General features: G+C 40.4%; 1 pseudogene; it reads left to right on the top strand.

The window, feature by feature from the left end:
• The first annotated feature begins 7,303 nt into the window (after window positions 1-7,303).
• LOC124723402 lies at window positions 7,304-7,421 on the top strand (annotated as a pseudogene).
• Window positions 7,422-11,625: the final 4,204 nt, after the last annotated feature.

Below are 11,625 nucleotides of genomic sequence, written 5' to 3'. Positions count from 1 at the left end.
GTTAGTTTACCTTTAACCTGTTATTTTGCCTTAACTTTCACTGGCAACACGATTAAACTGTGTAAACTTTCTCTGCTGTACTAAGGTTTTATAACACTATTATTAATATACAGCGTGGACCATTTTAATCCAAAATGGGGAATAACTCGGGGTAGAGATGAGATACAGCAAAATGTTTTATCTAAAAGTTGTAGATGGCAACGCATTCCTACTATTAGCCCTGACCTTGAACGTGATTCTCAAGGTGATTTGGTGATTAAAGTGATTTTTTAAAATGGGAAGCCTAATATTTGATTTAAGTTTTGAAAAGAGTGGCAAATTTTACATATAAAATGATGCATTATTGAAGGACATGGCAAGGTTCAACAAAGGTCAAATAAGCAAATACGTTTTTAGTTCTAGTAGGGATTAACCACGAGCAGAGGAGGGATACAGCAAAATATAATGATAGATACAAACTGGAAGGCGCATAAGGGGTCACGTATCATCACCAGTAACCATGATCTTAAAGGTAATTATCGAAAGTTATTTGAAGGTTGAGTTCTGTTTCATGGAAACCGCTATTTCTGGTAGCAACTTTGGAAAGAGCCAAAAGAGATTTGAAATTTAAATTTCAATTAACTTGTTTACTGGCAAAAAATAAATATATCGCAATGCATAAATGTTATTTTGTGATCTGTAAGAGAGGAAAAATGTAAATAAAACGTAGATAATTGACTTCTGATTCGTTGAGAGTTCCCTGGCTTCTCATTCGTTGATGTTCATGATTCAAAGAGTTCCTGTGCCTTCCTCTATGTACCTGGGAATTAACCATTGAGCAAGTGCTCGAAATAACCACCATTTGCTGTATCCCTCCTCTATTCCGAGTTAATCCCTACTAGAACTAAAAACGTATTTGCTTTATTTGACCTTCAGTGAACATTGCTATGACCTTGAATAATGTATCATTCATACGTAAAATGTCGCTATTTTCAAATCTTAAATAAAATATTTGGTTTCCAATTTAATAAAATCAGTTTAATATCCAAATCACGTTTAAGGTCACGGCCATTAGTAGCAACATGTGACCGTCTTTGCCACCTATAACTTTTATCTGAAACATTGTGCTATCTCTCATCTCTGTCTTGAGTTATTCCCCCTTATGGATTAAAATGATCCGCTCTGCATATACGAGCTAAACACAAGGTATGTACTACCATTATATAGAACATAGGTCATGAAAGTTTCATGATCACTGTATACATTTCTGTAGATCTTCATGTATTTGGTTATTACTGTACTTGGTTCTGGATATGCCTGTACATAATTTCCATTATGATATGTATTAACAATTCTATAAGGACCAGTGTATTTTAGTTGCCACTCCTTGTTTTTCTTCTGTTACAAGGACGTTTCTGGATAAGATTTCAACAAAACGTTGTACTTTACCTAGATTTTTGTCGTATTTGTTCTTTCTTAACTGAGGCTGGTGTACTAATGAGGCAACAGTTCGTTTTATGTTCTCTTCCCACGATACTTCTATACTTCTACTCTTGATACTCGTGGCAGAGGATCTAGCATTTTCCTAGCCTCTTTATGTACTGCCTTTCTTGTGGTCCAGGGAATGCAATAGGTGACACGACAATACGTTTCATGTGGTTTTACCTGCATATGATACACGTAACCTTTTACTACGCGCGTTTCTCTGTGAATACCTATAAGTATGTGAACAAAAGATTACTGTGTTCGTTCTTTTGTTCCTCAGTTAAATACCTAGACTCTAGGATCTTGCCCTGTACTGCTACATTGAGATCTTGCACATTAGTAACTTTATTAGTGCACTTAATGTCATTAACTTGAATAACTGAAAGATTACCCATAAGCGGTGTTTCATTACCCACAAAATTAACCTTTACCCTCTGATAAAATTTGCCATGTTTAGCATTCGACATAACCGACTCCAGAACCAATTCTTTAACTTCCACTTTAACATAGCATTCACCTATAGAGAGGTCGATTTTTGCATCCCCGTCTTGTAGAAACCCTGTTCCTAATATACAGGGTGTTACAAAAAGGTACGGCCAAACTTTCAGGAAACATTACTCACACAGAAATAAAGAAAAGATGGTATGTGGACATGTGTCCGGACCCAGATGAGGACATGACAATTGCCCCGGAAACAGGGAAACTGCCAGAGACTCAATCAATTCCAAAGGCTTCCCTAAAAAAAGAGACACCTGTCCAGTGCTTCCAGTTCATCAGAAAGCGAGGCATATTCAGTAAAGGATAGTTCAAGCGCCTTCAGTCTTGAAGATAGTGACACAGCTGAAGATCTCGATAGTTCTTTCAAGGAAATTTTTAAAGCCCCAAAGCCGAAGGAAAAAAACCAAACACCATGGCAGAAGTCATTAAATTACAAGGCGCAAGTCGTATATAAGGCACTGTTCACCCAGGATCAAAAGAAAAATGGCACCAACGAAAGCACTGGGTCTAAGGAAGATACACGTCGCAAAAAATTTCACTGTCAGTAAAGAATACTCAGAAGACAAAATGCAAAAATAAAGACTTTGCTTAAGCAGCTCTGCCTCTAAGAAAGTGCTGCAAGAGGTTGGCTGGTTTTGTCACATGTCCTATGAAGACAGGATATTCTACATGACACTTTGCAAAAAATGTATGAAATGTGTGCATGAATACAGTGTAGGGTTGACACCCAAAGACAAAGTGCGAAATTTCCTGTGCCCCACCTGTAAAAAATGATTTAATTGAGCCAAACCAGTTTCATGAATCATTATTCATGTGGTCATTGAAAATGTAATGATTAGAATTATTGTTCATATTATGGTAAGGAAACTTGCTGCCGTCAGAACAATTTTGATTACTGATTAAATTAAATAATCTGAAGAGTTAATAAGCAGTAAGTACCAACAGTTCTGTATGAAGCGTTTGTAAGAACAAGTAATTATAGAAGTCTATCTATCATTTATTGCCGCGTATTATTAAAATAAAACTTCGTTATAGATCTTGCAGTGTATTCAAACAGTTTTCCTACCATTTACATGCGCCAGAATGTTAATATGAACAAGATGTGGCTACAGTCCATATTACGAATGTCTCCTAACAATGCCCACTTGCAAGAGTTAAGCATTTTCTTTAAAGTGATGATATTAATTAAATAAACTTTCAGTATTCATTTATTTTTGAACTGAATATAGTTGTAGGATGTTGCATGTGCGATCTCGATATCTTACCACTTACACATACTGAATACGAAATTCCTAAACGTTAGGTGGGCCTTATTTAGTACATGTGCCTTATTAATTTCTTTCTTACAATAGTTCTCGTCAGAAAATAACTCGTCATGTATATCTTTACCTTCACTATATCTGATGAAATTGATCTGTTCTATAGTTTTTCCCCAACACTATTCCAAACCACTATCTGAGTACACAATAGGACTATTGCCATGAGTCCACCTTTTCGTGTCCTTGTATAGCAAGTCAATTGAATCAACTACTGAGATGAATGATTCTACAGGGTGAAAAGTATTTAAACCGACAAACTCTGGGAGGTTGTAAGGGACATCAAAACAAATATTTTTCCCTAATGTCATTTTTTCCTATCAGGAGTATTTAAAACGATAGAGGAAGATTTCTCTGACGGCAAACTAATTAAACCAACAAACACTTTTCCATTTTTTTATGACCAAAAGTAACACATTAACACAACACAATTTCAGTTACAGTAGATTTTCAAAAATGCCTCCATTGACACGTAAACAAAGATTGCACCGTCGGATCATGTTCTGTCTGACACGGGCAAAAACCCCAGGAGTATCCTGAATTGTTCTTGCTGCTGCTACTATCCGGGCAACTAGATCCTCTTCTGATGCAACAGGAGTTGCGTAAACAAGGTTGCGCATCTCTCCCCACACAAGAAAGTCCAGAGGGGACATATCTGGGGATCGAGCAGGCCATGGTACAGGACCACCTCTGCCAATCCACGTTTCTGGGAACCGTCGGTCCAGGAATCGACGCACACGACGACTGAAATGTGCCGGCGCCCCGTCATGTTGGAACCACATGCGTTGTCTTGTAGGGAGCGGGACGTCTTCCAGCAATTCTGGCAATGCTCTGGCGAGAAAATTGTAGTAGTGCCTGCCATTTAATGGCCTAGGCAGCAGATACGGCCCAATTAAACAGTCCCCAACAACACCGACCCACACATTAACGAAGAACCGCACTTGATGAGCGCTAGTAACTGCGGCATGTGGGTTATCCTCACTCCAAACATGCAAATTGTGCATGTTGAAGACTCCATCACTCCCGAACGTTGCTTCATCGGTAAACAACACAGAGGATGGAAATGTAGAATGCATTTCACACTGTTCCAGGTACCACTGCGAAAACTGTGGTCTGGGTGGATAATCAACTGGTTCCAGGTTGTGGACACGCTGTAAGTGAAATGGACGTAACAATTGCTCTCGAAGGACTGTTCTTACATTCGTCTGATTCGTCCCCGTGTTACGTGCAATTGCACGAGTGTTGATTGAAGGATCCCACTCCACATGCTGCAAGACAGATTCCTCATATTGCAGAGTTCTTACCGTGTGACGGCGTCGCTGTCCAGGTAATCTGCTAAATGACCCGGTCTCACGCAGACGTTGGTACACAGCAGCAAAGGTCGTATGATGCGGGATACGGCGATTATGATATTGTTGTTAATAAACCCGCTGTGCAGCTCGTCCGTTGTGGTAAGCTACGTAGTACGCACCAACCATATTTGTGTACTCACTCCAGGTGTATCGCTCCATTAGTAAACAGAGACAATGCACTGCTACACTGGTGGACAGCAGTTGCCTACAACTGAAGAGTGTAATACGCCCTCTAACAACTGAAGATCGTGATACGGCCTCTAACAACTGAAGAGCGTAATGCGGCCTCCACCGGTTTAAATAATCCTTATAGGGAAAAAAAAGACATTAGGGAAAAATATTTGTTTTGATGTCCCATACAACCTCCCAGAGTTTGTCGGTTTAAATACTTTTCACCCTGTATACTAGTTTCCGATGGGTGCAACAACTTTTCATTCAGGTTCACAGACTTATTTACGTAATCAATCTTGAATGTATAAGACCAATAATTGGAAACGAAAGCTCTTTAACATTTCTCGTAAGTTTCACTTCGACCTATTATTGCCGATGGCCAGAGGGCCCCATCACTCTGAATAAGTGATACCACAAATTGTATCTTCTGAGTGTCCGTCCATGATCTGGGCACGCCCCTTGAAAACTCTTTACGAAAATTACCGGATGGGATCCTCCTTTCTTATCAGGTATATACACTTGAAATTGACGAAGCTTTAGAAGACTTCCTTGCATCAATATTGTGAATAGAGCACTCGCCGCCCCTGTCTCGCACTGCGAGTAGTTGTGTACGGGTTTGGACCATTATTTACTTCCCCAGACAACATTTCAGGTTGCAGTGAAGCAAAGTTTTCGTTAGATGCCGCTGCTGGCATCTCATCTCCATTATAGTGTGCAGCGGATAGCTCTTTCTGCAACTTATTTACGTGAGCTTTCACACCTTGTTTCCATCTCGGATGTTAACGTGTTAGCATAGTTTCAGTTTGAACTAATTCTGTATTTACTTCATCCTTATCTTATGTATGATTGGTCAGAACATCTACATTTGAGTTTTGTATTATTGTACGTAATTCGTTTTTTAGTGTTTCATTAACTTTGGGCATCTTTTTCATGCAACCAGTTAACAAATTATTTATTAATTCTATCGCTTTGGGCAGTTAAACACTCGGTAACTTGTTCATCTTCGTTCTGTAACCAGATAACAAAACCATCAGCCGGCCACTCTGGCCGAGCGGTTCTAGGCGCTTCAGTCCAGAACCGCGCTGCTACTACGGTCACAGATTCCAATCCTACCTCGGGCATGGGTGGTCGTGACGTCCTTAGGTTAGTTAGGTTTAAGTAGTTCTAAGTCTAGGGGACTGATGACCTCAGATGTTAAGTCCCATAGTGCTTAGAGCCATTTGAACCATTTGAACAAATCCATAGTTTTCTGGCTACTTTGGGAAGATACGTGTTGTACAGCATTCTCTAACTCAGATCCGGTGCCTTTTAATTCTTTAAGTTGTGTTACTGATTCTATTAAACCTTATCCGAAAGTTTGAAATTTGCTAACTCATTTGTGACTATTCCTCGACTAACATTGAATCTAGTAAGTTGAGCGGATTACTCTTCTGCTAAACGCTTAACGTCTTCACTCATCTTCTGCTCGATACGTGTACTAATTAGCACGGTTTGCTTGTTAGCAAACTGTTTAAAATTTTCATCCATCTGATCTTGAACACACGCAGTAATTTGTGTCGTTGTTTCCTTATCAAGATGGATAAAGTTTTCTGTATCACTGCAGCTGGTCTTTTCCATACCTCAGCAAATGGACCTGATTATGGACGTGATTCAGTGTCTTCTTCGGATTCAGCCGGTAAATCTATATTACTCACAGCGGAACTTGTTCCTTCTATTTCTTGATTAGGAGTCTGCCGATCTTCGAAATTTGATTCCTGATCTTGCGTATCATCCTCTTCCGTAATTATCGGAACTAATACCGGCTTCACCCATCTCCACTGGTTTTTAGAATGAATTATTAAAATTAAAATATTGGTTTTTCCTACAACAAACTATTACATAAAAAGTAATTTTCTGATTCACTAATTCTCTAAAAAAGAAGATACAATATAACAGCTCCTCGACATTATGTCTTCGTGTTAGCAAATCTTCGCCATCTTGTGGCACGTAACTTTCAATTCAGATTCCTACTAAACAAAAGTTCACACGCTTTTCTATTTAAATTAATTTTCCGTCTTTAATCCACTTACTCGGCATCTACTTCTTCAGGGCGTGATTTACAACCCTTTTATTCTATGACCATAATTCCTCTGTGTCTATCATACTGGAACTAAATGGCATCCATTTATTTTCTATGTGGCGTGCTAACAACTGCTTATCTGCTCTTCTGCCAAAAATACTTTCCTAGGCTTCTTGATGGGTTTATTAACTTCCGTAACCATAGTCGCTAGATGACGTCATGATGACTAATGCCTGTCTTCATAGTAACAAAATCGATAAGATTAGGCCTGTTTGAAGCTACAAGGTCTAAAATGTTCCCATTGGGTGTGGGCTGTTGAACTAGCTACTAAGGTAGTTTTCGGAAAACGTGCTCAAAAGTGCTTCACAAGACTGCCTGTCTGTACTACCTGCAATGAATTCATAGACGACCCAGTCTATATTCGGTAAGTTAAAGTCGCCTCCGCCAACGGCTTTGCCGCAGTGGTAACACCGGTTACCGTCAGATCACCGAAGTTACGCACTGTCGGGCTCGGCTAGCACTTGGATGGGTGACCATCCGGTCTGCCGAGCGCTGTTGGCAAGCAGGGTGCACTCAGCCCTTGTGAGGCAAACTGAGGAGCTACTTGACTGAGAAGTAGCGGCTCTGTTTACGAAAACTGACAACGGCTGGGAGAGCGGCGTGCTGACTACATGCCCCTCCGTATCCGCATCCAGTGACGCCCCCTGGGCTGAGTGGATGTCACGGCGGCCGATCGGTACCGTTGGGTCTTCCAAAGCCTGTTCGGACAGACTCAAGTTTTTTTAAAAGTCGCCTCCAACTAGTATTGCATGATACAGGTATTTCCGCGCTACTGAGCGTAGACATCCTTTGAATGGTTGTAGAACTATCATGGCGGAATCAGGTGGCCGGTAAAAACATCCAATAATTAACTTGAGTTCACCTAGATCTATTACATCCGTCCAGATAACTTCACACTCAGGCTCAGTTTCGAATTCGATAGTCATAACATTTTTCCATCTGCAATGAACTCTCCCCATGGTGTATAATCTGTCTTTGGAATGTACGTTCCGTGTCTCGCTAAATATTTCGGAGCTTTCCCTTTGGAGTTTCAGCCAGCTGTCAGCTCCGACAATAATATGAGCGCGACAAATTTCCTGGGGAGCAGGAAGTTCACAAACTTAGTTACGAATACTTCGATAATTTACTGTTAAAATTTTGGTAGTCCAAGTGTCTTTACTTTGTACGTGATCTGACGTTGCTTTCCGTTTATTGACTGGAGAGCGTTCATCAGAGTATCTCAAACTACTGCCTAATCTGCGCCAATGATCTTCAGCCAAGACAGTCAGACAGTCACAGACTTGACGGAGCCTTTGGTTGAGATCCTCCACTCGGCTCCAAATGCTAGGACCCCAATCGATTCCGTGAATGATGCTGCAAATTGTGAGCTCTGATAGCACCCTGCGCGTGAGGACAGCTGCCTTCACGACTTCCGCCAGCCGCTCATATGAACTGAGGATGGCCTCAGAATCCAAGCGACAGACGACGTTGGTGCTGATGTGAGCCACAAATTGCAGACGACTGCACCCTGCATGTTCGGCAGCCACACGAAGGTTCTCTTACACACCTCAGATTACGTCCCCAGTAGACATATAGAGTGCACTTTAGATTTCTTTCTTTCGCTGGATGCTATTTCCCTAAGAGGCTCCATGATGCACCTAACATTGGAGTTCCTGAAACTAGCACCCCCCCCCCCCCTCCCACCACCACCACCACCCCATCATGGATGGCTCGGACCCTGTTGAAGGAGGGGACACCCTTCTACTCACAGAGTGAATGGGCAAGGCTAAATGGGTAGCCTCCATATTGACTCTTCGCTTCGAGCGACCCAGATGGGCTACTAGCTGTCACACAACCTATAGCAAAGGTGAATCTACTGCATCAGGAACATTGCAAGATACCTCAACAGCAGAGCCCATGGGCAAAAGAAGTGAGCTCTGAGATGTGCCATGTGATATGCCAGATTCTCTGCCACCACTACAACCTGAGGCAGCAGCCTGAACACGGTTGATCATGGCCAAAAGCGTACTCATACGACAGTTCGCGAACTGTGGCGAAACTCGCACATAGCATGCAGACATCCTACCCATTCTGGTATTACGAGTTCAAGAATGAACTACAAAAACACATATAGAAAGCTGAATATGTATTTTGCTACCCTCCTGATGTGTTACCAATGGAGGCCGACACTGTACTTTGATTGCAACCCTCATGATCTGTCACCAATGGACGCTGACACCTTATTGAGCTGTGAAACTTTCCGTCAATAGAAATGACAGCTGCCCTACAGATTGTGCGAATCTGAATTTTACAGTTATTGAAATAGATGAGAAAGGTTGGCAATTATATTAGTAACAGTCACAGAAAATTAGAGGACCAGTACACAGAAGTTAAATCATGTCTAGACGACCGGTTAATTCAGGTGTAGGCTGTATCTACAACAAAGATACAGAAGCCAAATATAGTGACATATTGAAAAAAAGTAAGCGAAATATAGTGCAGCCAGCCAGTGTATTGCAAATTAACACGAGTGGAAGAATAATGAACGAATTAAATAGTTTATGCAATTCATGCACTAGTAAGAATGTGGCTGTGGAAAATGTTCTAGTTACATCTAAGAATTTCTGAAAGTTTGACACAGCAGGATTTTTCCCGGTAGCTTTTTCCTAATAGTTACCCAGTTATTGGAATGAAATGGAAAACAAATGTCTTATCAAGATCCGCCTGAGTGGCGAAGCTTTTACATGGAGGGCATTAGCTGCAGAGGCATGTCAAACAGTTATGGAGTTTGAGGCTAAGTTGCTCTTGAAGTACTGATTAAAGGGATGCCACAAGGCTACACTTTGGTATATTACAACACTAGAAAATCCAACGGTATTGTTATCCTGTAAGGGGGCACAATTTGTTGCTATAACATTACAGTAGTGCTTGAAAAGAGGTAACATAAAATGTGTTGAATTTATACTTTCTGCAAGGCTACACGAGTGGAACAATAATGAAGGAATTACATAATTAATGCAATTCACACTGTTCCAAAAGCATTCATTCATGCCAGCTATCTTTCTTTTTCTGAGAAAATCATTAATAAACTGTGTCACAAACTCACAGAACTTGCCCTATGTGAGCTTACGTTAATTGAAAATCCAGTTGACGTTAGTACGGAGGAAGTAGAGTTCTCAGTGATTAGGGAATTGGTGCTGGAAAAGAAGAATAGATCGGTCAGGGGAAAGCTTAAGAAAGAAAGAAAGAAAGAAAGAAAGCTATAGAGATGGAAAGGAGATATGACGAAAAGGTCAGGCCTATCAGCTCTGAAATGGTGAAGACCATAGAGAAATCCAAGTGAACAAATGCTGAAGTAAAGAAATTCTGGGTAATTTTTCATGGTCCATTTGAGGTGGTAGGCGAACCATATGACAATGCTTATAGGTTGACATATCCCAAATTGGGAAAAGAGCTTGGGCCCAGCAGCAAAATAGACCTGAGGAATTATCTACAGAGACTGAAATAAAATTCCTAGAGAATCTGACACTCTAAAGCAGATAAATACTTGGAGTGTGTGGGATACTTGCACTGACTATGTATTTCATTCCTTTAATTTGATCTGCAGCCCTTTTACTTTTATTGTCTTACGTATTATCTGTGGTATTTCAATTCTTCTCCTATCTTATGGCTTAGTGTACATACAGTATTATGAGACAAGAGGTATATGTTGCGATAACAGGTGGATGTGACTTAATGTATTTGCCACGACAGTGAATTTTAGTGGGTGATTCAAGAAGAGGAAGTGAGTGTTATGTGGATGTGAAGCTGTATTTTCTTTCAGATAGGCGTATTGGAGAGGCAGTAGTATATATTATCATGGTGATAAAGATTATGATAGGTCAGAGTTACTAGTGGTTTGATCAGGCCGTACCAACTATAGTCTGAATATTATGCTGTTGTTTAATAGATTCGTGCAGGTTGCAAGTGTAGTGTTTCGTGAGTTTCCTTTTTTCAGATGTCGTTTGCATTTAACATACAGATGAGGAGATAATTTATATTTAAATTATACAATAATACTACTAGTATGTTGTTCCTGTTGTGCGAGGGTGAAAAGATGATTATAAGGATGAGAATGTACAAAGGGGTAAGAGGCAATTAAGGGATATTATTTCATTTTAATGACGCTAAAGGGTATAGAATGTATAGGTATTTAGTTTTTGTGCACTAAAAGCGAGGAGTAAGTCGGCAGTTTTGATATCCAGGAGAGCATGGAGATTTATTCTGGAAAGGATGTTTAATATAAGACTTGACTGATGCGTGGTGAATCATTTGAATTGTTAAGATAGTGTGGTTAGGAAAGATATCAGAAGATAACCCTCCTTGTGGTATTAGTATAACAGAACAGTACGTGTTTACATACCATGTAATAAGATTCAATCTTATACTAGGACCTATAGGCCGTCTTGCGTTTTATTTTCCTTAAAAGTGGTACCACAAAGCATCGTCCAGCACATTATGTTTTTTTCAGATAGACAATACATTTCGAGCTGAAACTGTTGCAGGCCCAAAATTCGGTAGGCTATGTGACAGTGGGACAGCTTCGACTCCGGCATGAACTCAAGGCATTCTAATCTCTATAAGCTCCATAGAATGATCATAGTAGATAGTGTCGGAAGTTCCATGCGGCTTTTCGCGGATGATGCTGTAGTATACAGAGAAGTTGCAGCATTAGAAAATTGTAGCG

The sequence above is a fragment of the Schistocerca piceifrons genome, chromosome X (assembly GCF_021461385.2).
Source record: "Schistocerca piceifrons isolate TAMUIC-IGC-003096 chromosome X, iqSchPice1.1, whole genome shotgun sequence".
In the NCBI taxonomy this organism is placed as follows: Eukaryota; Metazoa; Arthropoda; class Insecta; order Orthoptera; family Acrididae; genus Schistocerca; species Schistocerca piceifrons.
Note: the sequence above shows the minus strand (reverse complement) of the source record. Positions and strands in the feature narration are given on the sequence as shown.